General features: G+C 43.6%; 1 long non-coding RNA gene across 1 annotated transcript; it reads left to right on the forward strand.

Annotated features, from left to right (window-relative positions):
- The first annotated feature begins 1,240 nt into the window (after nt 1-1,240).
- LOC144685302 (uncharacterized) lies at nt 1,241-13,580 on the forward strand. The gene is made up of 2 exons (XR_013577703.1): nt 1,241-1,349; nt 13,038-13,580. It is a non-coding gene; the product is annotated as an uncharacterized LOC144685302 (long non-coding RNA).
- Nucleotides 13,581-14,218: the final 638 nt, after the last annotated feature.

The following is a 14,218-nucleotide window of genomic DNA, read 5'->3' on the forward strand; positions in this document are numbered from 1 at the left end:
GGGATAGATTGTTAAGCATTGCAACTATTTGAAGTTAACTGGTTTCCTTTGAAATCCTGGAGTTGAATTGAAGTTCAGGCAACTGCACCTTGCTAGAGTCAATCTTAGCTTCAGAGAGAGAGATTCCTCACTGCTCCCTTCAGCTGTGTTTCCAGATCACTTTGATTTTTTTTCTCTGTTCCTGGCTTGGCAAAACCAATTCTTAAACCTCCTGTCTATATAATTCCAAGAAGGAATTTGATTAATATGCCTTGCAGTCATTTTTGTTGAACAAGTAATCACATTTTTGATCTTTCATCTCAGAAACCTTTGACACATATCAAGGTAATAGAATCCAACAGGAGATGGGGTTATTTCATCCTCCATAGGGTTTTGAATGTCTGTTGGGTATTTAGTTAGCTGTTCACAATGTCTTGACAGAATTACAGTTGATTAACATCCAGGACTTTGCATTTTTATTCCCTTCCGTTGAAGAGTTCCCCTTTGAAGTAGACCTTGACACCGCCAGGTGTGAAATTCCATGAGCAACATATCAGCAGTGCAATCCATACAGTAACTTTCCAGAAAAGGGCAATTTATAATTCCAGACATCATGTGACTCATGGCAGCCATTTTTGTCAGTATCTCTTATTTTTTTTTAAAACTGGTCTGTTTTAAACAGTTAAATATGTTTTTTGGTTAGCTGGTAAAGTTATAGGTAGATCTCACTCAGTCATAATTTCCCACCATCACAAAAGCAATATCATGACAACCCCTTTTCCTTAAATAGCAAGAATTACACAAGTTAAATAAGCTGAGGTGAGGAGAAATTTCTTCAGCCAGAGAGTGGTGAGCCTGTGGAATTTGTTACCACAGAAAGTAGTTGAGACCAAAACATTATATGCTTTCAAGAAGGAGTTAGATGTAGCTCTTGGGGTGAAAGGGATCAAAGGATATGGGGAGAAAGCAGGAGCAGGCTAATGAGTTGGATGATCAGCCATGATCATAATGAATGGTGGAACAGGCTCGAAGGGCCGAATGGCCTATTCCTGCTCCTAGTCTCTATGTTCCATGTTCTATGTAAGCTATGTACATGATAGAATAGGATTACTGTTAACAGTATTTACACATGTATTGACCTTCACATTAATTGTTCAAGTGTCTCTGAAATGTGTAGATGGTTTGCTGATTCGATGTGATCTGGTAACAGTGAAGATTTACTGAAATCTGAAATTGACAACTTTTTTTCTTTTGATGCATAGATATGGACTGACAATCATCTTGCACTTGAGTGTTGCGCCTGTCATCTTCCTTAACTCCACTCTCATTACTTGAACGTGCATTCATTCATGATGCTACAGGAGTATTAGGTATGATGCTGTTGGATAACTCTCTGAACTGACATTTATTCCTCCTCAATATTGCTCCATTTGGGATGGTCATCTCATATTACCATGGCTCATTACAGATCTTTGATACCTCCTCAGGGAATCATGTCCTCTCTTGCAGATGGATCACTCTGACCTTCTGCCCTACATGCAAAGGAGGCAATTCCACACCTGCATATTTGTCATGTGTGATTTTTATTTTCTTTTGTCTTTCTAATAATTTTTTCTGGACTGATGATAATCTGATCAGATGATGACTCGGAAGTTGTCCTGACTTTCCTTCTGAACGTAATTGATGCTGGGAATGGTAATCCTGTATCTAGAAATGCTAGTTTCATCACGGCCAAAAGGTCCTGAGATCTGTGGGATCTCTTGCACCATATCTGGTGATCCACTGACAATAACCTATCATAATGCCCTGAGGACAGGATCTCTGCAAGTCTCTGTATAGAGCTTCTCACATTTATCTTGTCCAAATCACATTAGATCAATGTTGTATATATCTTCTATTTCTGCATTTGAAGTATCTACTTGGGCACCCAATGGTATACCTTCTGTCTTCTTGGGTTTGGGTAGCCTGCTCAATATTTGAGACATAACCATGTATTTCGATTGCAGATCTTGAATACACTCAAAAGGATCATGCGTGCCATGACCATCTAGCATTTACTGGTCTCATGAATCATCACACTTCGGAGTTCATTGTATGCTGACAGTCCTACTACCTCTTGTCTATTGGTGTCAACAACGTGTAAAACTTGTGATGACCATACAGAACTTTCATTTCTGCACTTCAATGTCAATATTCCCAAACAGTAGTTTGGTGAACTGCAATAAATGGTGAGTCTGGCTCTTGTTGGCTGTAACATAGACTCCCACTTCACCAGGCACATGTCTAAGTTTTCGCAGTGGTGAAATATTGGCCTGTGCCCCAGTATCTATCTTCAGTCATAACCTGTGCTTGCCACTTCTATTGGGACATATGATCTCAACTGTGGGGAAAGCTTCCATTGGGTGATTGCATCCATATGCTGTGCGATTGTCACCGTATGAAAAGTCTGTTCACTCTTGAACATGTGTTGGGCTTTCTCAGTGGCTTTTTTGTTGTCCAGGTCTTTGCCTCGCTCGTGGACATACCTGTGCTTGAACTGGTATTTGGTGACTTCTTTCTTATTCTTGTCTGCTTTTTTGCTGAGTTGTAGCTTGCTGTGACTTCTGAGTGTGTTTTTGCTTTCACACTTTCTCTCAATCTTGCCTAGTGTCCATTTAGACCACAAGCCTTGCTGATGGACCACCCAGCATCGACCTATGGACCAGAAACGACAGCGGCAAACCCTGACCCTGCCAAGTCCTCCATATTAACTGCTGGGGCCTTGTGCCAAAATTGGGACTGCTGTCTCATTGACTAGTCAAGCAATAGCCTGACATAGTCATACTCGTGGAATCATAACTTACAGATCATGTCCCAGCCACCACCATCACCATTTCTGGGTATATTCTGTCCCATCGGCAGAACAAACCCAGTAAAGGTGGCGGCACAGTGGTATAATTTCGGGAGGAAGTTGCTCTGGGAGTCCTCAACATTGAGTCCAGCCCCCATGAAGTCTCATGGCATCAGGTCAAACATGTGCAAGGAAACTTCCTGCTGATTACCACATACCACAGAACTCCCGCCCACCACCGCCCCCCCCCCACCCCCACCACCCCCCAACCCACCACCCCTTCAGCTGCTAAATAGTACTCCTCCATGTTGAACCCACTTGGAGCAAGTACTGAGGGTGGAAAGGGTACAGAATGTACTCTTGGTCCATCACCAAGAGTTGCTTGGTAGCACCAGCACAGACTGAACTGGCCGAGTACTAAAGGACATAGCTACTAGATTGGGTCTGTGGCAAGTGGTGAGGGAACCAACAAGAGGGAAAAAAGTACTTGACCTCATCCTCACCAACCTGCTTGCTGCAGATGCATCTGTGCATGACAGTATCGGTAGGAGTGACCACTGCACAGTCGTCGTGGAGAGGAAGTCCTGCCTTCACATTGAGGATATCCTCCATCGTGTTGTGTGGCACTACCACCCTGCTAAATGGGATAGATTTCAAACAGATCTAGCAACTCAAGGCTGGGCTGGGCATCCATGAGGCGCTGTGGGCATCAGCAGCAGCACAACTGTACTCAACCACTACCTGTAACCTCATGGCCCGGCATATCCCCACTCTACCATTACCACCAAGCCAGGTGATCAACCCTGGTTCAATGAAGAGTGCAGGAGGGCATGCCTGGAACAGCACCAGGCATAACTAAAAATGAGGTGTCAACCTGGTGAAGCTACAACACAGGACTACTTGCATGCCAAACAGCATAAGCAGCAAGTGATAGACAGAGCTAAGTGATTTCACAACCAATGGATCAGGTTTAAGCTCTGTAGTCCTGCCACATCCAGTCGTGAATGGTGGTGGACAATTAAACAACTCACTGGAGGAGGAGGATCCATAAATATCCCCATCCTCAATGGTGGGGGAGTTCAGCACATCAGTGCAAAAGATAAGGCTGAAGCATTCGCAACAATCTTCAGCCAGAAGGGCTAAGCAGATGATCCCCAGCATCACAGATGCCAGTCTTCAGCCAATTCGATTCACGCCACATGATATCAACAAACGGCTGAAGACACTGGACACTGCAAAGAATATGGGCCCTGACAATATTCTGGCAATAGTATTGAAGATTTGTGCTCCAGAACGTGCCATGCCTGTCACGAAATATAATTATTTTCATAATATTATTGTGGTTTATTGTAAAGTAAGTTTATGGGTGTGTGTAGATTTGTCTATGTGATTTAATTACATGAAAGTCAGATAGACTGCAAGTTTGAAATTATCAAAGGAAGTTGGGGTAAAAGGCATTTGAAATGCTAATGAGTAAACATGGATGAGGGCTTAGCATGTAGGGTTTGAAGGAAATTTGCATTTTTAGATAAGTGAATGAGTTGTTTGGATTTCAAATGGATGGTAGAATGTTTACAATGAACAAAATAAATAGGGCAAGGTTATTATGTTTATTTTTCCCAAAAGGTACTAACCATAGTGGCTACATGAAAGATTTTTATATTATGGGAAAAGTAAATTTCCATAGATATATAGAACGATGGAAGTTACAGATTAAAGAGAGAGAGAAACATATATAAAGAAGGAACGTGATGTTGTGGGGCCATATTACAACTAAAAGGAGTGTGTAAAACAGCCTCAGGGAAGCCTCCAGCCAATTTTGCAAAAGTTTGCTGTGTCCAGTAACTAAAGTTGGAGAAAAACCTTTGGAATTCCATTGTCAAGTGGGTACTATGGTAAACCTGCTGGCCTGTTATTTTGGATTGTTGCCTTAAAGGGGGTGTGTAGTCGGGAGTCGGTTTAATTAGGAAATTTGGGACTTGTTATAGTATTAAGTAACTGTAATATTATATATGTGCTTGAACTCTTTTCTTTCGTTAATAATTTTAAAAATTTAGTTTTTAAAATCACTAAAGGTGTTAGTGGACTCGTTACTTCTGAATTCAGTGCCCAAATCTGCTCGTAATAAATACAAATTGCGAAACGGCTGTGATAGCATGGCCAAGTTTCCCTTATTGATTTGGTCCGCTTGGCACACATCACCTGCCACGTCATAACACAGCCCTAGCCAAGCTGCTCCAGTACATCTACGACACTTGCATTTACCCGGCAATGTAGAAAATTGCCCAGGTATTCCCATACACAAAAAAGCAGGACAGCTCCAGCCTAGCCAATTACCACCACATCATCCTACTCACAATCATCAGTAAAGTGATGGAAGGGGTCATCAACAGTGCTATAAAGCGGCACTTGCTTAGCAATAACCTGCTAATTGATGCTCAGTTTGGGTTCTGCCAGGGTCACTCAGCTTCTGACCTCATTACAGCCTTGGTTCAAACATGGACAAAAGAGCTGAACTGAGAATCAGGTGAGAGTGACTGCCCTTGACATCAAGGCAGCATTTGATTGAGCCCTAGCAAAACAGGGTTCAATGGAAATCAGGGGGAAAGCTCTCCACTGGTTGGAGTCATACCTAGCACAAAGGAAGATGGTTGTGGTTGCTGGAGGTCAATCATCTCATTTCCAGGACATCACTGCAGTAATTCCTCAGGAGAGTGTCCTAGGCCCAACCATCTTCAGCTGCTTCATCAATGATGTCCCTTCCATCTTAAGGTTAGAAGTGGGGATGTTCGCTGATGATTGCACAATGTTCAGCACCATTCGCAACTCCTCAGACACTGAAGCAGTCCATGTCCAAATGCAACAAGACCTGGACATATCCAGGCTTGGACTGACAAGTGGCAAGTAACATTCATGACACACAAGTGCTAGGCAATGATCATCTCCAACAAGAGAGAATCTAACTATTCCCCTTTGACATTCAACAGTATTACCATTTCTGAATCCCCCACTATCAAAATTCAGGGGATTACCATTGACCAGAAACTGAACTAGACTAGCTATATAAATACTGTAGCTACAAGAGCAGGTCAGAGGCTAGGAATCCTGCGGCGAGTAACTCACCTCCTGACTCCCCAAAGCCTGTCCACCACCTACAAGTCACAAATCAAGAGTGCAATGGAATATGCTCCACTTGCCTGGATGAGTGCAGTTCCAAAAACACTCAAGAAGCTTGACACCATCCAGGACAAAGCAGCTCGCTTGGTTGGCACCCTTTCCACAAACATTCACTCCCTCCACCACCGCTGAACAGTGGCAGCAGTGTGTACCAACTCCAATATGCACTGCAGAAACTCAACAAGGCCCCTTAGGCAGCACCTTCCAAACCCACGGCTGCTATCTCCTAGAAGGACAAAGGCAGCAGACACATGGGAACACTACCACCTGGTAGTTCCCCTTCAAGCCACTCACCATCCTGACTTGGAAATATATCGTCGTTCCTTCATTGTCGCTGGGTCAAAATCCTGGAGCTCCCTCCCTAACAGCACTATGGGTGTATCTACACCACATAGTCTGCAGAAGTCCGCGAAGGCAGCTCACCACGACCTTCTCAAGGGCAATTAGGGATGGGCATTAAATGCTGGCCTAGCCAGCGACAGCGACATACCATAAGTGAATAAAAACAATAGGTATTGTGGCTGATGCATTAGACTGCACTTGCCGCATGGTTTGCCCTGCCTGGATGCCTTGACGATCTCTCCTACAGTTTTTTCTGCTCGAAGCATTTGCGGACACAGCCTGCCACAATTATAGCTTCATATTTTCTTCCATCTTTAAGGAGAATGTTGATGTGATATCCCTTTTCATACCAAACTGAACTTTTTGGAATGCCTCTGTTGGGATTGATACAATTACCAACTCCATTATTCTTTCAGAGAGTTGTGTGTCTGAAAAATCGCAATCTCTGCTCTGTCCTGACATCTATAACAAACTGGTCAATAGTTTCTTTGGGCTGTTGTCTATAGGCCATCAGTTCAAGTCGATGGATTCTAAAGTTGATCTTGACTCTTAACTGATCCCCCAGGATTGTCCAAGGTTTAGACAGGCCTTTCTGGTCTGCTTCTGACTATCCAGAAGTGTTGATGCGATGAAGACTGTCATTGCCAATCATCATCTTTATCTTTATTGCCTGCTTGTCTGTCTCTGCAACTGCAGGATCCAAAAAGCACAACTCCACTGTCGTCTCATTAATTTGAATTCGTGGAGGACATCTGGAGCTTTCCAATTCAGAACTTAACATTTCGTGTCTTGGCATCAAAATTTCTTGCTTCTCATGGTTTCTCTTTCCTAAGATTTTCCCTTTAAATGACTTTTCCTCAATGAAAAAAAAGGAAAAGAGTGCAGGCCTACCCAGCCAGCAGCTCTGCACCTCTGTCACACGCCCGAACTCCTGTAGTGCAGGCTTTCAGCCTTAGCACGGGATGACTCTGCCCATGCAGCTCTTGTTGGCAAAAAAAACTCATGGTGATCAATGGCTCTGCCATCTCATAGCCCCAGTTCAGATCAACTTTTCCAGCACAACTCTGTCAGAACACTTTCTAGTTGACTCCCATTCCAATACATCTCCCCCTTCAATCACTCACATTCCCTGTGTACCAATTCTCAAGGGTGATTTTTGGACCAGGTCTTAAACTTCGCTGTTGCTTCTTCCAGCTGTTTGCCTGTATCATCGCAGGCCTACTGATCAATACTGCTCCAACTATTATATCACATGTTAACTTGCATCACTTCCCCCGATGCTGCACACCAAACTATATATTCAGCATAATGTCAATCAGTATGTTAAACTACATGCACTACAAAGTAATATCACAACATTTTAAATAGGCTTTTTAAAAAGTTTTTTAATATTGAATACCTGTTGGCAGTTCAGCCGTGACCTCAAGCTTTCCCGCTCTACAGACCATCATCTGGCATTTTCTATTTTAACTGAGAAATTGCAGGAACAGAGTGAAATGGGTCTGCTTGTGTTTCTGGATTCGGTGCACGCTGCAGAAAAATGAGTATCATTTATAATTGGATCAGCAGGAGTGCATATGATGAATACGATTATATAGGAATTGCAAGTGAACCCCTTCACTATTGTGGGGTATGTCCTGTTGAGAACAGCTTTCAGCTTTATTCTTAAGTAAGGTTTAAACGCGACATACATTCACACGCAGGGACCCGTTCTCTGCAAAAAAAGGATTATGTTCAAGCCTTGTGCCTTTTTTGAATTACCTGGGAGCTTGGAGAGTCTCTCGTTCCCCGTTGCTTTCTCCGTGACAATGTCCCAGCCAATCAGAGTCAACTTGCCACCCTTTTCTCCTCTAGTATAAATTGTTGTGATCATTTGAAATTTGGCATTCTTACCTAGTCCTGATGACTGCAAGACAAAAAGCTTCAGCAACATGTCTTTCTTTTTAGCAGTGTTCAAGTTCTATACTACAAAGTAACTGCTTGTAATCACTTTTGTAATGTAAGGAGAAATGCAGCCACTATATGCACAGCAAGTTTCCCACAAACAGCAGTGAAATAATCTGTTTGTTTAGTGGTTTTGATTGAGGAATAAGCATTGGCCAGGAGACTGGGGAGAATTCGCTGCTGACATAGTGGCAAGGGATCGTTTACATCCACCTGACAAGATATGATCTTACAAAGGTCACCATAGTAATAATGGCCCTGAAACTGCACCATTAACTTTGTCATATCTTTGACTGAAGAAACAGCATAAATGGATATTTTAAGCCTTTTATTGCATTTTCCACAAACTCTGCTGATCTCCTGACACGGTTACAAACTGATGCCGGGACAACCCATGCAGAATTTTTAGGCCAGCATGTCCTATCACAGTATGTTTGCTGGTAAAAATAAAATTGCAGATTACTTTAATATTTTCTTAAGTTTAGGGATTTGGTTGTTATTATAAACCTGATTAAAAACCTTATGAAAAAGTCTGCTTATTTAATTGCCGTAAGGCTGATTTACTCCCTAATATGTGTTATCATTTGTATTAGTTTTGTTCATTGCATTGCAGTGTAGCTGAGTCAATGCCAATAATTTGAGGGTGGGATCATGATTATCTTTAACCACATGGCACATTCCATTGCCTAATTGAGATAAAGCGATCAAGTGAGACACAGCATTGAAAGGAATGAAGCTTGCAATTTATGGTACCTTTCACATTCTCCGCCATTGAAACAGTTTAGACGTGCAGTAACTACCATAATGTAGTAAAAAGAATGTTGACAGTTCACATTTAGAATGGTCCCACAAATACCATTGAGGTAAAAAAAAACAGATAATGGTCAAAGTCATTGGGAATTAGGGGGAGAACGATCCACTGCCTTTAGTGTCATGAAATGTCCCCAGGTACTTCACAGGAGCATTATAAAACAAAGTATGACACTGAACCATGCGAGGTGATATTAGGCCAGATGACCAAAAGCTTGCTCAAAGATGTAGGTTTTAAGAATTGTCTCAAATGAGGAAAGTGAGACAGAGAGATGTAGGAAGGGACTTTCAGAGCTTGGGGGCCTAGGCAACTGAAGACACAGCCACCAAAGGTGGATCAATTACAATTGCGAATCCACAAGATACCAGAATTAGAGGGGCACAGATATCTCGAATGGTTGTGGGACTGGGGGAGATTACAGAGATAGGGAGGGGCAAGGCCATGGAGGGAATTGAAGGCAAGGGCTGGGATTTTCCAGTCCCAGCAGCAGCGGTGTAATGGCAGATGGTGGGGGGTGGGGTGGGGTGGGGTGGAGGCAATGTGGCAGGAGCTTAAAAATCGGTTTCCTGCCAGTGTGAAATGAAAGTGGGAACGTACACTCCAGGAGGTGGATCCTCCAGCCGTAGCAGCTTCCAGCATATGGATCCTTTTGCTACAGGATCTTCCAGGACGTGGATCTTCCAGGACGTGGATCTTTGCACTGCAGCAGCTTTCAGGAGGTGGATCTTGTAGCCTCAGGAGCTTCCACGACGTGGATCTTTTTGCTTGAGGAGCTTGCAAGGCCTGGATCTTCTCACCGCTGGAGCTTCCAGGAGATGGATCTCCATGCTGCAGGTGGTCAGCTACGTGAGGGACTGCTGGGTGGTGATGGTCTGTTGTCAGAGGTGGGGGTGTATGGGATTAGATGGCGAGGAGAAGATTGAAGCATAGGGGAGGGTGTGAAGGCCAAGAGGGTGCCGGGGAAGGTTGGGAGTGGTAGGGGAAAGAGAGAGATGCTGCAGGGGTCGTGGAATGGGTGAGGTGACTTATGGAGCGGAAGGGTGGGAAGGGCCGTGGTGGAAAGCGGGCGGGGGGGAAGGTGGTGTGTGCAGATGTGAACAGGCATGGTGGGTGTGCAGTTGTGTTTGTGTCTAGGGAGAAAGAGGGGAAAGGAGTTCAGAGGGAATGCTCCATGCTGTCAACTTTGAGTCCTGGGGGAGCATACTGAGGGAATTGTTCATAGGAAGGGATGGTGAGGGTTAAAGGGGTAGTGTGATCTGGTAGGGTGGGAGGGTGAGGGTCCTACGATGATGAGTGAAGGGATGCTAAGGGTTGTTGGAGGGAACGTAGAAGTAAAACCGGATTTGGGGGTCAGCTGGATGAAGGGTTGGGCTCCTCGGGAAGGTAGGAGGCATGGACATTCAATTGCATGGGACAGAGGGTGATGGGGGAGGTTTGTAGGATGACAGTGGGGTGGTCAAAGGTCACACTGGGACAGTCAATGTTTATGAGAGGGGAGAGTGTGGGTCACAGTGGGGGTTTGGAAGGTGTTGGACTCTGCCTGAAAAGTCACACGCACCATGGCCGCTTGCAAATATCTAGAGCCTTGAGGCGAAGATCTTGAGATGCTGCATAGGAGTTTGGTCCTTGGGGGTGGGGGGAGTGACAGATCAGCTCAACTGGACAACTGAAGGGGAACCCCAGCATGAGGTGCTGACAATGTTAAGGCGTTTCAGCAGATGAGCGTGTGACAAGCAAAGGGTCAGCGTGCATGGGAGGCTTCTTGCACTTGGCTTGCAAGGGCCCTGGCAAAGATCCTTGCCCCCTTGCACATGATTCCAGGAGACATAGGCCCAGCCTGGGGTATCCCCCTGAAGATGGCAGGGTAGGGGCTGTGGTTTAATGGCTATGAGGCATCACCTTATCACATTGAGTAGCTCTTTTATGCATGGGCTGCCTGGATGGTGCCCTTGCCACTGAGACCCATGTCCCCTCTACCATTCAGTGAGGTGAGTGTGAGCAGTTGAGGGTTCACTTACCCTGGCGGTGCGGATGAGGTCTGTTTCCATGCAGAGCAGTCTTCCAATGGAGGTCCTGGGCACTAATCACCCTGGTGACTTCCTCCCATGCAGAGTTAGCCAATGGCTCAGCCTTTTCTTTCCATCTTCAGGGTACAAGACAGCTCACCTGGCCTCCACTGCATTGAGCAGCACATTGAGGGAAATGACACTGAATCTGGCGCCCGGAGCTCCCTGGGATTGCAGGCCCATCTCCTCCTTCCATGTGGGTTTGCAACAAGAAATTGATGTCTGGGGACCTTTTAAATATGGTACCTCGATATGACGGCAGGGCACGTGTCATCTGGCTCACCCCACCGCGCAATATGCTGGGAAACCCCCAACTGCATGATTAATGACCCCAGCATTGCGTGAACCAACGTGAATTTCCCATTGGGCCCTTTGGCAGGAAACAGTCCTGGTTCCTGCCCCCACCATGGGACTTAGGCCTGGAATGGAAAATCCTGGCCAAGGATGGGAATTTCAAAATCATGGTGTTGTAGGCCAGAGGCAGGCAGCCACTAATTTTTGCAATTTTCTGCTTTGCTTGTGATTTTAAAAGCACCTCTCTTAAACTTGCATTGAATATTTGAAATGACTTTGTAGGCCTTAATTTAAAACGAAATGTGATTGTGCTTTGATTAAATCACGTAATTAATCAATAGTAATCAGTAGTGATACTATTAACTGTAGACTTGTTTTCCCAGACTTTGTTTTTCATACAGGCCACTCACAGCTGGTATCTTATCTACATCATTGTTTTTCCTTTTCAATTTAATAAAAGTTATTTATGTTTAGCAGGAGTCATTCATCTTATTGCATTTGTCAAGAAGATATAATAATGTTATTGGAAATTATTTTAAGCAAGAGTTTAGTGGTGTTTGTGTCTATGTGTGTGTATATGTGTATGTGTGCCTTAATTGGATTAAAGCCAGCTGCTCTAGAGGCTTTGATGTGTGGAAGAGAAGTAGGTTTGAAATGGTAATTAGATGAACATAGGGAATAGAAGGTGAGGTGTAAAAGGGGCAGTATGCATTTGTAAATAGATCGTTCAAAGAAGCAGGCGAAATATCACACCTAACCAGGTGAAGCTCAGAAACAATGTGTTTATTTTGTTTAAACCTTACTAGTAAAGTGGGTATTATAAAAGGGATTTATTGTTCAAAGATTTAAAGTTTTAAAAAAACATAGTGACAATGAGAATTTGCATTCAAAGAGGAAAATATGTACAAAGGAAGAGAAGGCTGTTGATAAAAGGAGGAGGGATTCTAAAATCTAAAGCATCCAGCCTGTAAGACTTAAGTCTGTCTGCAAGGATCCAGGACTGAAAGAAACTCATTTTGAATGTTTCTGTCCAGGGTGTGCTTTGCCAGGGGTCTGTTTAAATCTATGTTTTTTAATGTTGCCTTACCGGGGGTCTAACTGAGAGTCGGATTAATTAGGGGATTTTTGTAGTTATCATAGTAGTAATTTTGTAGACATATATATGTGCTTACAATCTTTCTTGTATTAATAAATGTTAAATTTAGTTTTATAAAAAAAAACCTCTTGAGAATTGGTAGTCTTATTGCCATTGAATTGGAAGCCTGCATCTCGAAACATACAAATTGCAAAAATGGGTTATGACAGTTGTTTCAAATTTCCCTCTGGGGTTTAAACAACTCAGACTTGATCATCGACTGTGTCATAATACATTCGATGACCCTTGAACTATAAGCCAGAACAATGCATAACTTTGCATGTGGGGTGGTCAACCATGGTGTGGAATCAGGAGATGGAATTTGACTTATAGACATATAACCTGATTGATAGGAGGTGGGAGACACCATCAAAAGCTGCGCAAACAATTGAAATATTGCGAAGCTTGTAATCCTTGCAACGCCTGTGAAGAGAATCGATAAGGACTTATGTTTACCAGACCCTTGGAAAAGTCTGAGTAGAGACCTCAAAAGGCTGGAACGGAGCTAGAAATTAGACTTTTAAGGAGGACAGCCTTCAACCTTTAGGGCTGCAGCCCGAATGGATTTGTCCACCACTCAAAACTATGGGAGGAAGGACTGTCAACAGAGCGATTGACCGCAGTGTCTACCCTCATGCAGGGTTATCCAAAGATTTGGGATGGAATTTTACGACCGCGTGATTTTACTGTCCCGCCGAAGTCATTGGACTTTAGAATGGTTCGCCGCATTTTACGCCCCAATTCACGCCACGAAGGGGCTGTAACATTTCGGCCTTGGTGATGTATGAACCAAGGAGAATTTTACCATCCTGGGGAGCTGTCTTGAACAGACCAATTTGATGTTACGATTTATAATATAGTATATACCTGTATGTATTTGTAATATACTATGTATACTATGCATGTAAAGTTGTCTTTCTTCCTTACTTTAAATATATATGTATATATACAAGGTACTTTTTTCTTCCTTCCTTTCTCTTTAATAAAATTATCTTTCTTTCATTTTCTTTTAATCATTAATAATTATTTAATAGTTGTTTAATAACATTTGTTGTTTTCACATATTATCAGGTATTGAGTCACTCATTCCTGTTCACTCAGAGTATGGCTCTGAACCTAAGTGAGATTCTGCAAGGTACTCTCAAGCCCTTACACTGTTGCTTGACTGAGCGCCAGTGAAGGTCAGCGAGCACTGAGGTGATATGGGGAATTGGATTTGCTGTTATTTATGATATGGGCAGCAGTGTTTTAGATTACCTTAAGTTTACAGAATATAGAATGTGGGAGACCAGCCAGGAGTGTGTTGGAATAGCCAAGTCTAGAGTTAATGAATAAATGGATGAAGGTTTTGGCAGCAGATCAGCTGAGAAAGGGGCAAAGTCAAGCGATTTTATGGAGGTTTAAAAAAGGCAGTCTTAGAGGTACCTGGCGATACAGAACAATGATTTTAAAAGAGGGGTGGAAGTAGGTGAGATGCTCAAAGAAGAAGAAAATGCCGGAGGAAAAGTTGGGGGTGGGGTGGGGGGGGGACGCGTCAGGCAAAGGTGTGATCTTGTGATAAGTGTCACACCACCACCGCGACAGTCTTGACAGGGCCATAGTCTTGACCAAAACCTCCAGTGCTGCATCTGAAAACCTGG

The sequence above is a fragment of the Cetorhinus maximus genome, chromosome 10, assembly GCF_964194155.1.
Source record: "Cetorhinus maximus chromosome 10, sCetMax3.hap1.1, whole genome shotgun sequence".
Classification (NCBI taxonomy): Eukaryota; Metazoa; Chordata; class Chondrichthyes; order Lamniformes; family Cetorhinidae; genus Cetorhinus; species Cetorhinus maximus.